Below are 22,224 nucleotides of genomic sequence, written 5' to 3' on the forward strand. Positions count from 1 at the left end.
GGGTGTATACACACCCACACCTGACTGTCTTTGTTCTCCGGCAGCAGTACCAGATCCGACACTCTGAGACGGTGGCCACCTGGGGACTTCGGGACTTGGCGGCTCCAGTATTCTCCGGGTTCGGTGGCGGAGGAAATCGTGTGGTTCCGGTTCATTTCCAGACGGGCGTCTCCTATCGTCGAGCCTGCCCACACGACACCTTCATTAATTGACTTGTATCTATTCTATAATCTGCTGTGTGTGGTTGTGACATTCACAACAGTAAAGTGTTCTAATTTAACTCCCTCTATTGTCCGTTCATTTACGCCCCCTGTTGTGGGTCCGTGTCACTACACTTTCCCAACAGGTTCTCCCAGAAATAATAAATCAGTGAATAAGTAATTGAATACAGTAACTTACCAGGTAACTCAGGAATAGTATCTCTAGAATGTACTGCTGAAACCAAAGGAATAATAAACACATACAATAAATGCAGTTTTAGGATTGTCTTTTTTGTATTAATTAAAGGAAAGAATAGGGTAAACACACATTTAAATTGAAATATAAAATAATGGTTTAACGCTATTAAATGAAGTCTTAGTCTTAAGAGTGCACTGAGTGTTTTATGCAAGCTTGCGAATTAGGACTGTTGGCGCGCGTTGGAGCTCATATCCACTGAAGAACTCTTTGGAAAACAATAATCCTACCAGTCTGGAGCAAATCCTCGTCTTCAAGACCCAGAGAGTGACTATGTGCATGCAGAAACTCCTTTCCCTGATCCTCCACGCAGGTGAGGGTGGTTTCACTGGCAACAACACCGTCTCTTCTCCCGACTCTTAACGAGGTAAAACTTCAAAGCAGCAGCGTTAGCTTCAGTGTTAGCTTAGCCTAGCCTGCTCAGCTCTGTCCTGAACTGCAGCTCAAACTCACTCCTTTTTGGTGCGGGTCATTCAGAAAACTCCTCTGCAGTCACGGATGTGAGGGACTGGTACCCAAGCTCAAGGTAGTTCTGCTTTTAATTACTTTCAGTCTCTTCAAAACGCATGTCTCCTGCTTGCACCTGCACGACACCTTCCGTCCTCCTCCGCATCGCAAGTCCCGCTTTTTTTCTCTTTTCGTGGCCACTGTCTCCGAATGTCGGATCTGTACTGCTGGCAAGGAGCAAAACAATAAGATGTGGGTGTGTGCACACCCAGTAACAACAATGGTGGAGTTCCACCTCCACCTCTCATCCACACTCGTGCCTCCTGTCACACAGCACTTATCTGGTGGGTGTAAAGCGAAGCTGTCGCCGGTCACGCCAATCTCCAGATAATGTACTCCACAGGAAAAACAGCTGCAAAAATGAGTTTACTAAACGCAGTTAGTTATACGGCTGAGATTATTACCTTCACAGGGCGATGATATCTCGGCAATGAGGTGGAGATGACGTCCGGGTTTTATGTAGTGAGATGATGTGTAGATGGGTCACAGCTGTCAAGAGATAATGAGTGACAGCTGTCACCCCCGGCTGTGTCCGTGGCGGCAGCGCCCTCTCGTGCCTGAAGCCCGCACTTCAGGCAGGGCACCCTCTGGTGGTGGGCCAGCAGTACCTCCTCTTCTGGCGGCCCACACAACAGCAGGAACACAGCTCAGTAGAGTAAAAATATTTACTGGGTAACAGGCTGAGGTCAGTACACAGAAAGGCAGTCCAAGCAGAGCAACAGTGTTAGAACATCAGGCAAAAAGGCGTGGTCGAAGTACACAAGCAGGTAGTCAAAAAACAATGACGCAAACAGAGCAAGGCAAAATACAGGAACTGAGCTGGCAGGGCACAAGGTGCATCAATCTGGTGAAGAACAAACGCAAACTGTGAAGCTTATAAGCACTCAGTTGATTACTGCAAATCAAGAACAGGTGTGCAGAGAAGCTCCCATAACCGGGGTGGCCAGACAGAGAGAGACACCCATCAGCTTTGATTAATTAGTTGTTTATTTTCATGTGCTTATTCTCTGTTCTGTTCTGCTTTGTCACTTTGTCACTTTTCATACTTTAGCCATTGTCTAGTTCTGTTCAGCGAGTTTGTGTTTTCATTGTTTATCATTTAGCTTTCATCTATATCTTTGCTGTTGTACTTTTATATCAGGTTTTACTTTCTGTTTATTAGTCATTTCCTGTTTAGTTTTCCTTCCTTCACTATCTTGTACTCTGCACAACCTCCCCGGTCACGCCCCCTTCTAGAGACTTCCACACACCTGCTTCACATCACCCTAATTTGTTTGCTCCTTATTTAAACCATAACAGTCTCACAGCTCAGTGCCAGTTTGTTGTCTCGTACACATTCCAGCTCACTTTGTCAGTCCTGATTTTTGCTTTGCCGTGTATCGTACCTCTGCTCTGATTTCCTCAACCAAGCCTCTTGCCTCATCCTGGATGTCTATGTTTGCCCGTGCCTCTGACCCGTGCTCACCATGACTGCATTTTTGCCTGATCCTGATTGTACCTCTGCTCCGCTGCTTGATCACATGTGTACCGAACCAGAGCCTGGAATAAACACCACGTTTTCTCCTACACCTAAGCCTAGTCTGGGAGTTTGCATTGCGGGTCCAGCCACCATGATAGACGGCTCCCGCCCACCAAGACAATGTGACCCAGGGAAGCTGGCAGAACTCCCTCCAGAACTGTGAAACAAACTGGGACCCCAGTCTGAGACTATGTCCTGAGGCAAACCGTGTAGCTTAACCCTCTGGGGCCGACGCTGTCATATACGACAGCTGAGTGCAAGTTTTACTAAATTATAAATAACTTTTTCATGATATGAGATAGAAACTTACTTTTTTGTGCTGAAAAGTGAACTCAGTGGACTTTTGAGCCAGCCATCCACCATGTTTGTACTACTTATAGAAGCTGTGTGATGATGTGCGCAATGTGAGTGTCCAATCGGAATTGGTTCACCGTCACATGGTTTTCCAATATCCAATCGCAGGGCAGAGCAGGTTCACATGATATCCCAAAGATTGTTAGGAGCAGCGATATGTTACTCTTTGGGATGTGAATGCTGTCTGAACAGCTACTGGGTCCATGTGCAAAAGCGCAGCTTGGCGCATATGAATGAAAGGATCAGCATAAGAGGGTCTCATACAACCTCATGTGGTGGGCCAAAGAGTGTCACTGCAAGCAATCCAAGAGGGAGTCAACTCCATAGAATTAAAAAGTTTGTGTTGTAAGCCTTTGTGTAATAGCAGACAGAAATTGCTTTGAGATTTGGCATAAAGACAAACAAAATGCAAGGACCATTTTGTATATATTGTTCAAATGTGTATTTGTGTTTATTGTTAGAACATTTACATTGTAAATTCTCTTTGTACAAGATCCAAAACTACCTTTATAAAGTGTCAAAATAGTTATTATAGTTCGCTGTGTTTGAATAAATGTGTGTGAAAATAATTTTCCGCTTGATTTTTTTCCTTTCTTATTTCTGATTGTAAACCTTTATACACTTATGAAAACACCACTATAGCATATATGTCTGAAAGTACAGGATGTCCTGAAAAAAAACATAGCACTTGATTGTGGGATGGAGTGTGAGTTGTTAACAGCAATAATAAAACATTTATGCCAGGCGAGTGAACTGTCCAAAAAATGCACTCGGACCCCAGAGGGTTAAAACATGTACCAATAATGCTTCAGCAGTTTCTTATGAGGACAGGAGCTTAAAGGTACAAAATGGATCATTTTGGACAATCGATCTACTACAGTCATAATTACAGAGTTGCCCCTAGAGGGCGGCAGTCCAGTCACGAAATCCACTGAAATATGAGTCCAAGGCCGAACACGAATGGGAAGAGGTAACAGAGCACCCGCGGTGGATGCGTAAAAGACTTATGCATACGCAGATGGAACAAGCATTTACATATTCCTTGACATCAGACAATATTTTTGGCCAGCAAAACCTTTGAGATAGAACATACATTGTTCCAAGGCCAATTTGACCGCCAGCAGTTTGCAATCTCAGATGCCGCAGTTGCGTTCGGCAGCAGTGAGTTTTTTAGACAGAAAAGCACAGGGATGTAACTTGTTGTCACTGGACCTTGTTTGGGAAAGCACTGCCCCAATACCAATATCGGATGCATCTACTTCAACCACAAACTGCCGCGGTCAGGAAGGAACAGCATGGGAGCCATTGTGAAACGATTCTTTAGGCTCTGGAATGCTTCATTGCATTCAGGGGTCCACACAAACGAACGAAGTGAGGAGGTTATATTATGTAACGGAGCTGCAATCGTACTGAAATTGCGGATGAATTTGCGATAAAAGTTGGCGAAACCCAGGAACCTCTGAACGTCCTTGCGGCACTTAGGAACCGCCCACTCACTGGTCACCTTGGCCAGATCCATCTGAATCTGACCCTCAGAAATCACAAAACCCAAGAATGACACGGTGGAACAGTGTAATTCACATTTTTCTGCTTTGACATAGAGATTATTTTTAGCAGAGTCTGGAGAACGGAACAAACCTGTTGATGTGAGTCTCTAGATCGGGAGTAAATAAGAATATCAAGATAAATAAAATGCACTTGTTAAGAACCTCGCGCAACACGTCATTTACGAGATTCTGAAGTACAGCTGGAGCATTGGTGAGTCCAAATGGCATTACCAAATATTCATAGTGCCGGTGGGAGTATTAAAGGCATTTTCCATTCATCACCAGCGTGAATGCGAACCAGATGATAGGCATTTCATAAATACAGCTTAGTAAATATCTTAGCTCCCTCCATCAGTTCAAAAGTGGATGAAATTAAGGGCAAAGGATACCGGTTTTTAACCGTGACGTCGTTGAGACCATGATAATCAATATAGGGGTGGAGTGATTTGTCCTTTTCTCAACAAAGAAAAACCCCACCCTAGCGGGCGAAGATGAGGGGTGAATCAAGTCGGCCGCAAGTGATTCCTGAATATACGAGGTCTGTTAGAAAAGTATCGGACCTTTTTATTTTTTTCAAAAACCTGATGGATTTGAATCACGTGTGCTTGCATGAGCCAACCTTGAACCTTCGTGCGCATGCGTGAATTTTTTCACGCCTGTCGATTGCGTCATTTGCTTGTAAGCCGCCTTTTGTGTGAGGAGGGTTGTAGTCTCTCGTAGTTTTTCTTTGCAAGGAAATGGCGGAACGACTGGAGCAGCGCGACTGCATCAATTTTGCCAGAAACAGGGCGACAGCCAGGTGGAAACCATTCGGATTATTCAGACGGCTTTCGGTGATGATGCTATAGGGATCACACAGATTAAGGAGCCTTACAACGGTTTAAAGATGGCCGCACAACGGTTGAGAGTGCGCCGCTCTCCGGGCGGCCATCAACATGCTGAAATGACCAGATCATTTCCAAAGTGAACGCTGTGGTGATGTGGGACCGTCGTGTGACTATCCGAGAAATTGCGGAAGAGGTGGACATCAGCACTTTTTCGGCACATTCCACTGTGACAGAAGATTGGCCATGAAAAGAGTTGCAGCGAAATTCATGCCGATGGCTTGGGCACGAAGCTGATGGCGGAACAAAAGCGCCACCGTGTTGAAGTCTCACAGGACTGGTTGTGACATGCTCACCTCTTCCACAATTTTTCGGATAGTCACACAACTGAAAAGCCACCGAAAGCCGTCTGAATCTTCCGAATATTAAATTCTTTCTAAAATTGACCAATTGCTATTCTAACCATACTTTTACTATCAACAGAGCTGATTGTATGTTCAAGATGGACTGCCTTATCTGTGTTTATAAGTATTCGAATCATTAACACTCACAAAACCATGGTATGATTGACATTCTTGACTACAAAACTAATACAAATCCTATATTTTTACTTAAAAGAAAACCTATAAGATTACTAATAAGAAACCATGCATGGCCCAACAAATCCATTGGTTGTCTGTCTGCATATTTTGAAATTTGGGATTTGATTGACTTTATCATAATACAATTATGTTTAAAGTAAACCAAAAAAACTTGTCCAGGACCTGTTTAAAATGAGGGGACTCCATTTCCAGGAAAATGGCACAATTTGACTCCCTCCTCATCTCTTGAAGTGTATTTCATTTCTTGGGTCACCAAAATTTATATTTAAACAGCTTGACATAAACTTTGAAATATGTCCTTTGAAACATTGTAAAAAACATGAAGTTTTATCTTTGAGAAATAAAAACATTTTTTCATTTGACACCACCTATTTTGTCATGTCCCTCATGACCTCAATGAAAGTATACCTTGAAAATACCAAATAAAATATTAAAGTCAATAAATTTTGATATCAACCAAACATGTATTTGTGCTTTTTGCTTGGTGATGTTTTTGTTTTAATTAATTGTTAACTATTCATAAAAACACATTATTTAGTTCTGTACTTGATCCTGAAAAAAGGGAAAGATACCTGCAGAGTGAACGTGAGAGATGGGAAAAGAATGTGAAGCTAAGGCAAATGAAAGCAATCAAAGACCTGAGTGAAAGAGAACAGCAGCCCAGATCAGGGAGATCAGCCAGAGCAACCTCCGCAGCAGAGATCTTCGAGGTTAGGGCAATGGTGTTGCTGATATGCTGTTGAAGTTGTTTTAACTTTAGGTTAATAAAACTCAATTCACTTTGAAATTTATATCCGTTGTCCTTATGGCTGCATAATGAAATATAACACTAACAGAAAATCCTATATACTGAATTTGAGAGTAATGTTTGTTGACTACTGTCTAAACTGTTGAGAGCTATCATAGGATCATTGATTTTGATTACAATACTTCAGCTACACTCCATTTTTGATGAAAAAATCCAAGAGTGCTTTCACACATACATTTCAGGCTTTAGGAGAAAAGGGGAGATTTATGTTATTTTATATTTAAATGATTAAGTGTCAGAGACATCTGATTAACATTTAATGACCATATTCAGATAGCTTCCATAGTGTACATAATGGGGTTGAAGAAGAACAGAGACCACATTTTGAAATGATGGCCGAAAAATAATAAAACTAATGCCTGAGATGGGAAAATATTTTTGAGATAGCTAAATAGGTCCTTAAATGCTGCGGGATATAGATACAAATAATACAATTTGGTAAAAAATGTGAAAATGTTGACGTCCAATTCTAACCCCTCTCATGGAATATCTCAACTATTTCTGGCTAATATTTTTGAAATAGTTTGCTGGAGTTCATGTTATCAAAAGTTTCAGTTACATCAAGCATGATCACAAAAATATTACTTTTCTTGTAGTTGTAACCCTTTTACCACCCGGCTCTGCAGGGAGCGCAGGCGTCTGCAGGAGGTGTGATTGGTGAGCTACAGCATATTCTCACCGCCTTTACGGCTCGGATGGATCAAATAGCCGAGCAAAACATCCTCCTGAACCGCAGGGTGGAGGCTCTCTCCGCGCAAGTGGCGGCGAGCGCTCAGGGCGCTGCTGCAGCTCCTCCTCCTGCCGACCCTGTGCAGGATATAAATGTTCCAGTTGTGGTTCAACAACACCTCCCACCATCCCCTGAAGCATACATAAGCCCTCCTGAGCCGTACGGAGGTTGTGTGGAGACGTGCGCGGACTTTCTTATGCAGTGTTCGCTCCTCTTCGCACAACGTCCCGTCATGTACGCGTCAGACGCAAGCAAAATAGCTTATGTGATCACTCTGCTTCGGGGAGATGCACGCGCTTGGGCTATGGCGCTTTGGGAGCAAAATTCATGGCTCTTTCACACGTACACTGGGTTCGTGAGGGAGTTCAGAACTGTGTTTGATCACCCTAACTGAGGAGAGACCGCTTCAACTGTGCTGCTGTCAATGAGACAGGGACGCCGGAGCGCAGCCGCTTATGCAGTCGACTTCCGCATCGCGGCTGCGAGGTCCGGCTGGAATAACGCTGCGCTCCGCGCCGCCTTTGTAAACGGACTGTCGTCAGTCCTAAAGGAGCACCTAGTGGCCAAGGATGAACCGCGGAAATTAGATGGGCTTATTGATCGCGTTATACGATTAGACAATCGGTTGGAGGAACGCCGTCGGGAACGAGACGAAGGACGTGGCCGGGCGCGCGTCGTCCCTCTTCCTTCCGGGTCCGAGAAAGGTCCGCAATTCCCACGCTCCCTGGCCTCTACGTCCCGTGGGGCGACAGCTCCCCCTGCTGACGAAGCTATGGACACGAGCAGGGCCACATTTAGACCACCTAATAGACAGAGAAGGTTTCCATGCGGGGCGTGTTTTGTTTGTGGCTCAATGGAGCATCAATTGAGCAATTGCCCCGAACGGTTAAACACCAACGCCCGCCCCTAGAAACTGGGCTTAGGGTGGGCCAAGAAATTCACGTGGGACACACATATTGCCGCACGACTCCCAGTTACAATCCTTAGTGCGGATTTAACCCTTCAGGCCCCAGCACTGGTAGACACAGGGTCAGAAAGGAATCTGCTAGACAGCAGATGGGCCAGGGAGGTAGGGCTCCCTCTGGTGGCGCTACCTACACCATTGCAGGTGCGAGCACTAGATGGCACCCTACTCCCTTTAATCACACACAAGACACCACCAGTAACTCTGGTAGTGTCAGGGAGTCATAGGGAGGAGATTGAGTTTTTTGTGACTCCTTCTACCTCCCGTGTGATTCTGGGGTTCCCCTGGATGATGAAACACAATCCCCGGATTGATTGGCCGTCCGGGGTGGTGGTACAGTGGAGCGAGACCTGCCATCGGATGTGTTTGGGATCCTCGGATCCTCCCGGTTCCCAGGCTAAGGAGCAGGTCAAAGTTCCCCCCAATCTGTCGGGGGTGCCGGTTGAGTACCACGATCTTGCTGGCGTTTTTAGCAAGGATCTGGCACTCACTCTTCCCCCGCACCGTCCGTATGATTGTGCCATCGATTTGTTGCCAGGCGTGGAGTTCCCGTCCAGCAGGCTGTACAACCTCTCCCGACCTGAGCGCGAATCAATGGAGACCTACATCCGGGACTCCTTAGCTGCCGGGCTGATCCGTAACTCCACCTCTCCGATGGGAGCAGGTTTCTTTTTTGTGGGCAAAAAAGATGGCGGTCTTCGTCCATGCATTGATTACAGTGGGCTGAACGAGATCACGGTTCGCAACCAATACCCGTTGCCTTTGTTGGATTCGGTGTTCACCCCCCTGCATGGAGCCAAAATCTTCACAAAGTTGGATCTTAGGAACGCATACCACCTAGTTCGGATCCGGAAGGGAGACGAATGGAAGACGGCATTCAACACCCCGTTAGGTCATTTTGAGTACCTGGTCATGCCGTTCGGCCTCACTAACGCCCCCGCGACGTTCCAAGCTTTGGTTAATGACGTCTTGCGGGACTTCCTACACCGATTCGTCTTCGTATACCTGGATGATATACTCATCTTTTCTCCAGACCCTGAGACCCATGTACGGCATGTACGTCAGGTCCTGCAGCGGTTGTTGGAGAACCGGCTGTTTGTGAAGGGCGAGAAGTGTGAGTTTCACCGCACTTCTTTGTCTTTCCTGGGGTTTATCATCTCCTCCAACTCCGTCGCCCCGGATCCGGCCAAGGTCGCAGCAGTGAGAGACTGGCCCCAACCTACGAGCCGTAGGAAGCTGCAAAAGTTCCTCGGCTTCGCAAATTTTTACAGGAGGTTCATTAAGGGGTATAGTCAGGTAGTTAGCCCCCTCACGGCCCTGACCTCACCAAAAGTTCCCTTCACCTGGTCGGATCGGTGCGAAGCCGCATTTAGGGAGTTGAAACGCCGGTTCTCGACTGCACCGGTCTTGGTGCAGCCCGATCCTAGTCGCCAGTTTGTGGTTGAAGTGGACGCCTCTGACTCAGGGATAGGAGCCGTGCTATCCCAGAGCGGAGAAACCGATAAGGTTCTTCACCCGTGTGCCTATTTTTCCAGCAGGTTGACCCCAGCAGAGCGGAACTATGACGTGGGCAATCGAGAGCTCCTTGCGGTGAAAGAGGCTCTTGAGGAGTGGAGACACCTGCTGGAGGGAGCGTCAGTGCCTTTCACGGTTTTTACTGACCACCGGAACCTGGAGTATATCAGGACCGCCAAGCGACTGAACCCCAGGCAAGCCCGCTGGTCACTGTTTTTCGGCCGTTTTGACTTCCGGATCACCTACCGCCCCGGGACCAAAAACCAAAGATCGGATGCCCTGTCCCGGGTGCATGAATGGGAAGTCAAGACCGAGCTGTCGGATCCACCGGAGCCCATCTTACCGGAGTCCGTTATCGTGGCTACCCTAACCTGGGACGTGGAGAAGACCGTCCGGGAGGCCCTGGCACGGAGCCCGGATCCCGGAACAGGACCAAAAGACAGATTGTACATCCCACCAGAGGCCAGAGCTGCCGTTCTGGACTTCTGTCACGGGTCCAAGCTCTCCTGCCACCCAGGGGTGCATAGGACCGTGGCAGTGGTCCGGCAGCGCTTCTGGTGGGCGTCCCTGGAGACTGATGTCCGGGCTTACATCCAGGCCTGCACCACCAGCGCCAGGGGCAAGGCGGACCACCAGAAGGCACAGGGACTCTTACAGCCACTTCCTGTGCCTCACCGCCCCTGGTCCCACATCGGTCTGGATTTTGTCACGGGCCTCCCGCCGTCCCGGGGACACACCACCATTCTCACGATAGTGGACCGGTTCTCCAAGGCGGCCCACTTCGTGGCCCTCCCGAAGCTCCCGTCGGCCCAGGAGACAGCGGATCTCCTGGTCCACCATGTCGTCCGGCTGCATGGGATACCTACAGACATCGTTTCGGATCGCGGTCCCCAGTTCTCCTCGCAGTTGTGGAGAAGTTTCTGCAGGGAACTGGGGGCCACCGTAAGCCTCTCGTCTGGGTATCACCCACAGACTAACGGACAGGTCGAACGGGCCAACCAGGAGTTGGAGCAGGCCCTTTGGTGCACGACCTCCGCACACCCGATGGCTTGGAGTGAACATCTGGCCTGGATCGAGTACACTCATAACAGCCAAGTGTCCTCTGCCACCGGCCTCTCCCCGTTCGAGGTGTGTCTGGGGTACCAACCCCCTTTGTTTCCTTTGGTGGAGGGAGAGGTCGGTGTGCCCTCGGTCCAGGCCCACCTGCGGAGATGCCGTCGGGTGTGGCGCACCGCCCGTTCGGCCTTGTTGAGGGCCCGGACGAGGGCTAAAGCCCATGCAGACCGTCGACGGTCACCGGCCCCCGCATACCAGCCTGGGCAGGAGGTATGGCTTTCCACCAAAGACATTCCATTACAGGTCGAGTCCCCCAAATTGAAAGACCGCTTCATTGGACCCTTCCCCATCCTCAAGGTCCTCGGTCCTACCGCAGTGAGGCTCCAACTCCCGGCCTCACTGCGGATCCACTCTTCCACATCTCCAGGATCAAGCCGCATCACACCTCACCCCTTTGTGCACCCGGTCCGGCGCCGCCTCCTGCCCGTATTATCGACGGGGAGCCAGCTTGGACAGTTCGCCGGCTCTTGGACGTCTGTGGAATGGGCCGGGGCTTTCAGTATTTGGTGGACTGGGAGGGGTATGGACCCGAAGAACGCTCCTGGGTGAAGAGGAGCTTCATCCTGGACCCGGCCCTCCTGGCCGATTTCTATCATCGCCACCCGAACAAGCCTGGTCGGGCGCCAGGAGGCGCCCGTTGAGGGGGGGTCCTGTTGTGTGGGCCGCTGAAGAGGAGGTACTGCTGGCCCACCACCAGAGGGCGCCCTGCCTGAAGTGCGGGCTTCAGGCACAAGAGGGCGCTACCGCCTCAGGAACAAGCCGTGGTGACAGCTGTCACCCATCATCCGTGACAGCTGTCACTAATCATCCACATCTGGAATAAAAGCAGGAAGACACCTCCACCACACTGCCGAGATATCATCTTCATCTAGAGGTAATATCCTCAGCCTTTGTGGTAATATTGAGAATCTGTTTATTGTGAGTGTTTGCAGGAGTTCCAGTCCTTTTGTGGAGGCTGTGCAATACGGCACTCTTTTTCCTCTGAGGACGCGCTGCAAGTATTGAGTGAGAGGTGGAGGTGGAATTCCCACCAGGATTATTGCTGGGTGTTCACACACCCACACTTGACTGTCTTTGCTTTCTGCCAGCAGTACCAGATCCGACACGCTGAGACGGTGGCCACCTGGGGACTTCGGGACTTGGCGGCTCCAGTATTCCTCGGGTTCGGTGGTAGTGGAAATCGTGTGGTTCCGGTTCATTTCCAGACGGGCGTCTCCTATCGTCGAGCCTGCCCACACGACACCTTTATTGATTGACTTTGCACATTCTGTAATCTGCTGTGTTTGGTTGTGTCATTCACAACAGTAAAGTGTTATAATTTGACTCCTTCCATTGTCCGTTCATTTACGCCCCCTGTTGTGGGTCCGTGTCACTACACTTTCCCAACAGGCTCATTATGGTAAGGGAGTAATTTCTTATTGTACACCCCTTTTCCTTGACTTCTATGGTAAAAGAGACATTCCGATGTATAAATAACTTTTGTCTAGGGTTAATTATGACTCTCACTTACACAACTAATAATAAGGGGTTCTCCCAGAAATAATAAATCAGTGAATAAGTAATTGAATACAGTAACTTACCAGGTAACTCAGGAATAGTATCTCTAGAATGTACTGCTGAAACCAAAGGAATAATAAACACATACAATAAATGCAGTTTTAGGATTGTCTTTTTTGTATTAATTAAAGGAAAGAATAGGGTAAACACACATTTAAATTGAAATATGAAATAATGGTTTGACGATATTAAATTTAGTCTTAGTCTTAAGAGTGCACTCTGAGTGTTTTATGCAAGCTTGCGAATTAGGACTGTTGGCGTGCGTTGGAGCTCATATCCACTGAAGAACCCTTTGGAAAACAATAATCCTACCAGTCTGGAGCAAATCCTCATCTTCAAGACCCAGAGAGTGACTATGTGCATGCAGAAACTCCTTTCCCTGATCCTCCACGCAGGTGAGGGTGGTTTCACTGGCAACAACACCGTCTCTTCTCCCGACTCTTAACAAGGTAAAACTTCAAAGCTTCAGTGTTAGCTTAGCCTAGCCTGCTCAGCTCTGTCCTGAACTGCAGCTCAAACTCACTCCGTTTTGGTGCGGGTCATTCAGAAAACTCCTCTGCAGTCCACGGATGTGAGGAACTGGTACCCAAGCTCAAGGTAGTTCTGCTTTTAATTACTTTCAGTCTCTTCAAAACGCATGTCTCCTGCACCTGCACGACACCTTCCGTCCTCCTCCGCATCGCAAGCCCCGCTTTTTTCTCTTTTCCCTTCCGGTCTAACGTAAGGCACACAAAGCATCACAAACAAAAAGATTAATAAAAAAAATTAAATGGATCTGGAATTCAACCTTTTTTTCTTACAACTGAACTATGAATTTTTTATGAATTCATATTTATCAATGTTTTTCAACATGAACCAAAGTGAATATTTTATCATTAAACCATGAAATAATGTAAGTTATTTTACAAAGAGAAAACATTAACCACCTAGTACTCATTTATTTTTTTGTAATAAAATAAGCCTTGAAGAAAAAAAAATAAAATAAATAAAATAAAATGATTTACTAAAAATCAGGTTATTACACACTCCCCTCACCAAAAAAAAAAAACAAGTCATGCCATCATGGCTTGGTAAGGAACAAGGCAAGAGAAGCCCAACTAAGGTATGAAAGGGGTGCTTATCCATTTGTAAAAACAAGAAACAAATTTCACTGGACAAACACTGGGATTACCCAGTGTGTCGTAAGTAATTCTGGATGGAGCTTTCCTAAGTCTTTGAGATCTTCTGGTCTCACTGTCAGTCTCCAAGTCTTCTCCTGAGTCAGTCTCTGGACAAAGAGATATTGTGTCTTGAGTCTCTGTCTCTGTAGTGCAAGTCTCTTGGTAGTCAGACTGTTCAGCCAGGTCAGGTCTAACCTCTCTGTCAGCATTTTGCGCTTCTTGACCAGCTTGCAAATCTTCAGCGTGATCTTCAGGTTGCAAATCGAGATCTAGACTGAATGGTTCTGGTGTTTCATCAGATTTCCTGGTATGTTGCACTGTGAATGGCATGTAAAATGTTCCATCTTCTGAATCTGTGTATTCATCATTCCTGTCCTCTTGTCCTGACACTTCAGGGACTTTGACTGTGCCTTTTTCATCAACTTTGGTTTGGTGTCTTTTTCTTCTTCTCAATCGTCTCTTTGGGACAATGTCTGGGTTTTGCACTGGTTCCAAGAGGCAGAATATGATTACGGTGAAGGACTTTGACAGGCCCATTTCCATCTTCTGGTTTCAGCCGAAACACAGGTAACTTTGACAGTTGACTTTCAACAACATAAGGGGTCGAAACCCAGCAGTCAGCCAGCTTATGTTTTCCTTGCAGTCCAAGGTTACGGATGAGAACTTGATCTCCAGGTAGGAGTTGTGTGAACTTGACTTTCTCATCATATCTTCGTTTGTTTCCTTTGTTCTGTTTAGCCGCAGCAGATCCTGCGAGATCGTAAGCAGCTTTCAGTCGTTTTCTCATGTCTGTCACATACTTCAGGTAAGTTTCTTTGCACATGTTGTCACTTGACATTCCAAAACACAAGTCCACAGGCATCCTTGCGTTACGCCCAAACATAAGATAATATGGGGAGAAACTTGTCGCTTCATTTGGTGTGCAATTGTAAGCATGGACTAAATGTGTGATGTGCTTACTCCAATTCTTTTTCTCATTGGGCTCAAGGGTTCCAAGCATGTCCAACAGGGTTCGATTAAACCTTTCAGGCTGCGGATCTCCCTGAGGATGGTATGGAGTAGTTCTTGACTTTTCTACACCAAGGGAACTCAGCATCTCGTGAATGAGACGACTTTCAGAGTCTCTCCCCTGGTCACTATGCATGCGCCTTGGCAAACCATAATGGACAAAGTATTTCTCAAGCAGAACTTTGGCTATGGTTGCAGCTTTCTGATCTCTTGTAGGAAAGGCTTGTGCATATCGGGTGTAGTGATCAGTAATGACCAAAACATTCTCTGTGTGACCATGATCTGGCTCGATCGACAAAAAATCCATACATACTAGATCCATTGGGCCATCACTTTGCATGTGAAACAGGGGAGCTACTCTTTTAGGAAGTGTTTTTCTCTTTATGCACCTTGCACAATTTTTGCAGTGTTCTTCAACATCTGATTTCATCTTAGGCCAATAGAACCTTTCTTTGATGAGTCCATGGGTCTTTTCAATGCCTAAATGACCAGAGTCATCATGAAGGGATTTCATGACTGTTGTTCGGAATTTTTCTGGCAAAACTAGCTGCGAACGACGGTTTTGACCAGGGGGAAATGTGACGCGATACATGACATCCTCTTGTAGCTTCAGTCTTTCAAACTCTCTTAGTAGCAATGAGCTTGTAAGGTTTCTTGACTTGACTTGATTTGTATCACTCTGCTTTAGTGCTCTCCAAATTTCATTTGGTGCTGGATCCTCTTGTTGTGCTTTTGAGATTTCAAAGAGACTTAGGACTGGCATCCCCTTGAGACTGAGTGTGGAGAGGTTACAGTACACTTTGGGTATGGCGTGCATGGACAATCCTAAGTGATCAATTGCTGTTTCATGACAAGCATTTTTCTGGGTCACTTTGGATACTTGACACATTAGCTCTGACACCATCTGCAGAGATATCTGTTCATCGTTTTTCTTGACTTTGGTCAGTGTGGGGGCGCCTTGAAAGGGCGTCTGCATCAATGTTTTGGACTCCGGATCTGTATTTGAGACTGAAATCGTATGTTGACAGGGCAGCAAGCCAACGGTGGCCTGTTGCATCTAACTTGGTGGACGTCAACACATAGGCCAAAGGGTTGTTGTCTGTTCTGACTTCAAACTTTGCCCCATACAGATAGTCATGCAGTTTGTCAACTATGGCCCACTTTAATGCAAGATATTCCAACTTGTGAGCAGGATAGTGACGTTCGGATGGAGTTAGGCTGTGACTAATGAAAGCGACTGGTCTTAGCCCTTCACCTTGGTCTTGCTATAAAACTCCACCAAGTCCTTCACTGCATGCATCAACGTGTAGCACATAGGGTAACTGTGGGTTTGCAAAGGCTAGTACTGGAGCACTGGTGAGTCTTTGCTTTAGCTCCTCAAAAGCACTCTCACATTTTTCATCCCACCGTGGACCAAATGGCTCTGACGGGTTGAAATAGACCTGATCTTGCTTTCTCCTGGATCTTTTTGCATGTGGTGGGTAACCAGACAAACGTTGGGTCAGGGGGAATGCGACTTTGGCATAATCTCTGACAAAGCGCCTGTAATACCCGCAGAATCCAAGGAAAGATCTCAATGCAGTTACAGTGGTTGGTCTGAGCCACGTAGTGACTGCTTCTGTTTTCTTTGGATCTGTAGACACTCCTTCTTGTGACACAATATGACCAATATGTGACACTGATGGCTGACAAAACTGACATTTGTCTAACGACAGCTTGAGCCCCTCCTCTTGTAGGCGGTCAAGTACTTTCAGCAGTTGTTTTTCATGCTCTTCGAGTGTTGTACTAAAGACGATGAGATCATCTAGATAGACTAGCACTTCCAACAAATTCATGTCTCCAACAGTTTTTTCCATGAGTTGCTGGAAAGTTGCAGGAGCGCCTGACACACCTTGTGGCATTCTGTCGAACTGATAAAACCCAAGAGGACATATAAAGGCAGTCTTTTCTTTATCTGATTCACTCATGGGCACCTGGTAGTATCCACTTCTGAGATCTAGGACACTAAACCACTTGCTTCCATTCAGACATGTCAGGGCGTCCTCAATCTTAGGCACTGTGTATTGATCAGGGACAGTGCGCCTGTTGAGCGTACGATAGTCCACCCACATCCGGATCTTGCCATTTCTCTTTCGCACAACCACTATAGGGGATGCATACGGACTGCGTGACTCAGTGATTACGCCGGCTGCTTTAAGCTCTGACAGATGTTCTCTGAGCGCTTCGAGATCTGCTGGCGGTAAGCGACGTGATCTCTCTCGGAATGGCTTGTCATCTGTCGTTTTGACTTCATGTTTCATGCTTTTACTGCAGCCCACATCAAAATCCTGAGTTGAGAAAACATTTCTGCGTTCAAGCATCTTACTCACGAGTCTCTCTTTCCACTCCTTAGGAACAGGAGAAGTTCCAAAGTCGAAAGACGATGAGGTGAGTTTCTTTGAGGACTCGAAATCAGTCTCTTTGTACATAGGGGGTGTGGGAAGTACATCAACTGGAAACAAGTGGGCAATTGGCATACCTCTGGTCAACAGGATATCTTTACATGAGCTGTTACTGACAACGACAGTAATTCTTCTGGAGCTCACAACATTGGCCGACTGCAATTCGGGTCTTACCAGGAGCTGATCTGGGAACCTTGGTTCCTCTGTAAGATCATCAGGTAAGTCCACCAGAATGGCTTGGGTACTTGGTGTTCCTTGAAACTTTGGCACACCTTTGACCCTTGCTACACCACCTGGGTGTATTGTTAATGGTTTTGGTTGGGCAAACCACACAGATCCTTTTATTTGGCTGTCACTTTCAGGTGGGGTCTTTGATATTTCCGCCACAGCCTTTTTGAAAGCAGGGTGAATGTGTTTTACTGTTTGGTTGTATTCTCCCTCTTTGTCTTTGTAACTTTTTATGAGTCGTCTCACTGTTGGCGTATTTGTGCCAACAATTATAGCTGCATTATCTTTAACAACTGGATCAGGACAGACGAGTACAAGTGCATCAATGGTCTCCGTCACGCCAACATCAGCTTCCCTGAACTCCAGCTTGACTGACAAATAGCCATCGTACGGGTAATCAGCAGGACTAAGACCCCATATCTGTAGAGTACTGATAGGTGTCAATGGCAGATGTGTCAAGTATCTGTCGTAAAAGGATCTGTAGAGTAGAGTGACTTGAGAGCCAGTGTCGAGTATGGCTTTTGTGTAAATGCCTTCAATCTGGACTGATACAGCAGAGCTAGGGCCAACTAAGCCTTCTGGAATAGTGTCTTTCACTACTTTCTCTGTTTTGATGCTCTTGGAACGTGTCTTTACCTCCGGGACACCAGGCCGTTCCTTTACTGGGTCCCGTGGTAGTTTCCCGATTTCTTTGTGAGTTTGATGAGCCGCTTATTGACTCTCTGAAGGTTCTCAACTCCATCACACTCTCTCATGTAATGTCCATCTTCTCCACATCTATAACAAAAAATCCCAGATTTATCTGTGTGGTTCTTTGATCTTTGAGAAGTCATGTTTCTTTTGTATTTGTTTCTGCTTGCATTGTCAAGTTTGGGACCTGTTGTTTTGGTTTGAGCAGCTGCTGTTGCAACAGTCGCAACTTTAAGATTGTTCATTTCAGTTTTGATCTCATTGAGTTCTATCTTGAGTCTTTCAACTTCAGGATCAGTTTTATTATCGGGTGCTGGTTTGGGGACTGATGCGACTGGTTTTGACATGACCATACTTTTCGCGTCAGTTCTGCCTTGTAACATGTCCTCTTCCTCTCTGACATCTTTTAACAAATCATTGAAGGAAGGCGGTGGTCTTAATTTGTGGGTCATTCGTATGCGCATTGCAATCATATCATGTGGTAATGCACCTCGTACAATTTGTTCAATGCGGAGCCTATTCATGTCTGACAAATGCAATCCTCCTTTCCTGAAGATACAATGCAGCAGTTTGTCAAGCCTCAGCAGGTACGTGGACAGTTTTTCACCTTCACTCTGAAATGTGTGTCGAAACTTGACGAGAAGATCAGATGATGATTCAGTAGTCCCAAAAGCTGTTTCAAGTGCTTGCATATAGTCATTTGCAGTAGCATTGGGATTTTGTGCTCTGAGGAATCTTATTATGTCAGCAGCTGGACCTTTAAGACTCTCGACAACTCTTTGTTTCTTTACACTGTCACTGCATTGCCATTCTTCCAACATATGCATAGTTTGCTCACTTACACAACTAATAATAAGGGGTTCTGTTGTGTGGGCCGCCAGAAGAGGAGGTAATGCTGGCCCACCACCAGAGGGCGCCCTGCCTGAAGTGCGGGCTTCAGGCACGAGAGGGCGCTGCCGCCTTACAGGAACAGCCGAGGTGACAGCTGTCACTCATCAACTATGACAGCTGTCACCGATCATCTGCAACTCACCCTGGATAAAAGCAGGATGACACCTCCACCACGTCACCGAGATATCGACTTCTTTGAGAGGTAACTTTCTCTGCCTGTATTGATTGATTCCAAGAGCTATTGTGTTGCAGCTGTCTAACCAGAGGACCGGCGTGGGTCGCGACTGTTTCGTCCTACTTCCCGTCAGATAAGTGGTTAAACAGACGCTGCACGAGTGTGTGTTAGAGGTGGAGGTGGAATTCCCACCGTTATTGTTACGGGGTGTATACACACCCACACCTGACTGTCTTTGTTCTCCGGCAGCAGTACCAGATCCGACACTCTGAGACGGTGGCCACCTGGGGACTTCGGGACTTGGCGGCTCCAGTATTCTCCGGGTTCGGTGGCGGAGGAAATCGTGTGGTTCCGGTTCATTTCCAGACGGGCGTCTCCTATCGTCGAGCCTGCCCACACGACACCTTCATTAATTGACTTGTATCTATTCTATAATCTGCTGTGTGTGGTTGTGACATTCACAACAGTAAAGTGTTCTAATTTAACTCCCTCTATTGTCCGTTCATTTACGCCCCCTGTTGTGGGTCCGTGTCACTACACTTTCCCAACAGGTTCTCCCAGAAATAATAAATCAGTGAATAAGTAATTGAATACAGTAACTTACCAGGTAACTCAGGAATAGTATCTCTAGAATGTACTGCTGAAACCAAAGGAATAATAAACACATACAATAAATGCAGTTTTAGGATTGTCTTTTTTGTATTAATTAAAGGAAAGAATAGGGTAAACACACATTTAAATTGAAATATAAAATAATGGTTTGACGCTATTAAATGAAGTCTTAGTCTTAAGAGTGCACTGAGTGTTTTATGCAAGCTTGCGAATTAGGACTGTTGGCGCGCGTTGGAGCTCATATCCACTGAAGAACTCTTTGGAAAACAATAATCCTACCAGTCTGGAGCAAATCCTCGTCTTCAAGACCCAGAGAGTGACTATGTGCATGCAGAAACTCCTTTCCCTGATCCTCCACGCAGGTGAGGGTGGTTTCACTGGCAACAACACCGTCTCTTCTCCCGACTCTTAACGAGGTAAAACTTCAAAGCAGCAGCGTTAGCTTCAGTGTTAGCTTAGCCTAGCCTGCTCAGCTCTGTCCTGAACTGCAGCTCAAACTCACTCCTTTTTGGTGCGGGTCATTCAGAAAACTCCTCTGCAGTCACGGATGTGAGGGACTGGTACCCAAGCTCAAGGTAGTTCTGCTTTTAATTACTTTCAGTCTCTTCAAAACGCATGTCTCCTGCTTGCACCTGCACGACACCTTCCGTCCTCCTCCGCATCGCAAGTCCCGCTTTTTTTCTCTTTTCCCTTCCGGTCTAACGTAAGGCACACAAAGCATCACAACCAAAAACATTAATAAAAATATTAAATGGATCTGGAATTCAACCTTTTTTTCTTACAACTGAACTATGATTTTTTTTATGAATTCCGTAATATTTATCTATGTTTTTCAACATGAACCAAAGTGAATATTTTATCATTAAACCTTGAAATAATGTAAGTTATTTTACAAAGAGAAAACATTAACCACCTAGTACTCATTTATTTTTTTGTAATAAAATAAACCTTGAAGAAAAAAATAAAATAAAATAAAATAAAATGATTTACTAAAAATCAGGTTATTACATAGTTATAATAACCAATGACCTCATTCATGACAAAGGTGCATTGAATAGTGGAGACACCTGGTTTAAAACCAAACTGTAGGTCACAGCTCATTAATGCTTGTTTTTCTTTGACTAGAAGAATGATATCAACAATTTTTGCAATAATGCTGCTCAAGGTAATGGCACTATAATCATTTGAATTGGAAATCATGCTCTTAATTTGTCAGAATTGGACTTAATAATAAGTCTGGGTGGAACATATATTATATGATTTGACTGTGTACCTTCCTCTCCATCAGATTTGCCATGTTTCAGTTGATGAACTATTTTGGAAACTTCATGTAGATTATATACTCAACTCCAGTACCCTTATTGGTTCTATTTTAAAATTTCCTATATACACTCAACAAAAATATAAACGCAACACTTTTGGTTTTGCTCCCATTTTGTATGAGATGAACTCAAAGATCTAAAACTTTTTCCACATACACAATATCACCATTTCCCTCAAATATTGTTCACAAACCAGTCTAAATCTGTGATACTGAGCACTTCTCCTTTGCTGAGATAATCCATCCCACCTCACAGGTGTGCCATACCAAGATGCTGATTAGACACCATGATTAGTGCACAGGTGTGCCTTAGACTGCCCACAATAAAAGGCCACTCTGAAAGGTGCAGTTTTGTTTTATTGGGGGGGATACCAGTCAGTATCTGGTGTGACCACCATTTGCCTCATGCAGTGCAACACATCTCCTTCGCATAGAGTTGATCAAGTTGTCAATTGTGGTCTGTGGAATGTTGGTCCACTCCTCTTTAATGGCTGTGCGAAGTTGCTGGATATTGGCAGGAACTGGTACACGCTGTCGTATACGCCGGTCCAGAGCATCCCAAACATGCTCAATGGGTGACTTGTCCGGTGAGTATGCCGGCCATGCAAGAACTGGGACATTTTCAGCTTCCAAGAATTGTGTACAGATCCTTGCAACATGGGGCCGTGCATTATCCTGCTACAACATGAGGTGATGTTCTTGGATGTATGGCACAACAATGGGCCTCAGGATCTCATCACGGTATCTCTGTGCATTCAAAATGCCATCAATAAAATGCACCTGTGTTCTTCATCCATAACAGATGCCTGCCCATACCATAACCCCACCGCCACCATGGGCCACTCGATCCACAACATTGACATCAGAAAACCGCTCACCCACACGACGCCACACACGCTGTCTGCCATCTGCCCTGGACAGTGTGAACCGGGATTCATCCGTGAAGAGAACACCTCTCCAACCTGCCAAACGCCAGTGAATGTGAGCATTTGCCCACTCAAGTCGGTTACGACGACGAACTGGAGTCAGGTCGAGACCCCGATGAGGACGACGAGCATGCAGATGAGCTTCCCTGAGATGGTTTCTGACAGTTTGTGCAGAAATTCTTTGGTTATGCAAACCGATTGTTTCAGCAGCTGTCCGAGTGGCTGGTCTCAGACGATCTTGGAGGTGAACATGCTGGATGTGGAGGTCCTGGG

This window comes from Thalassophryne amazonica, chromosome 14, assembly GCF_902500255.1.
Source record: "Thalassophryne amazonica chromosome 14, fThaAma1.1, whole genome shotgun sequence".
Taxonomy (NCBI): domain Eukaryota; kingdom Metazoa; phylum Chordata; class Actinopteri; order Batrachoidiformes; family Batrachoididae; genus Thalassophryne; species Thalassophryne amazonica.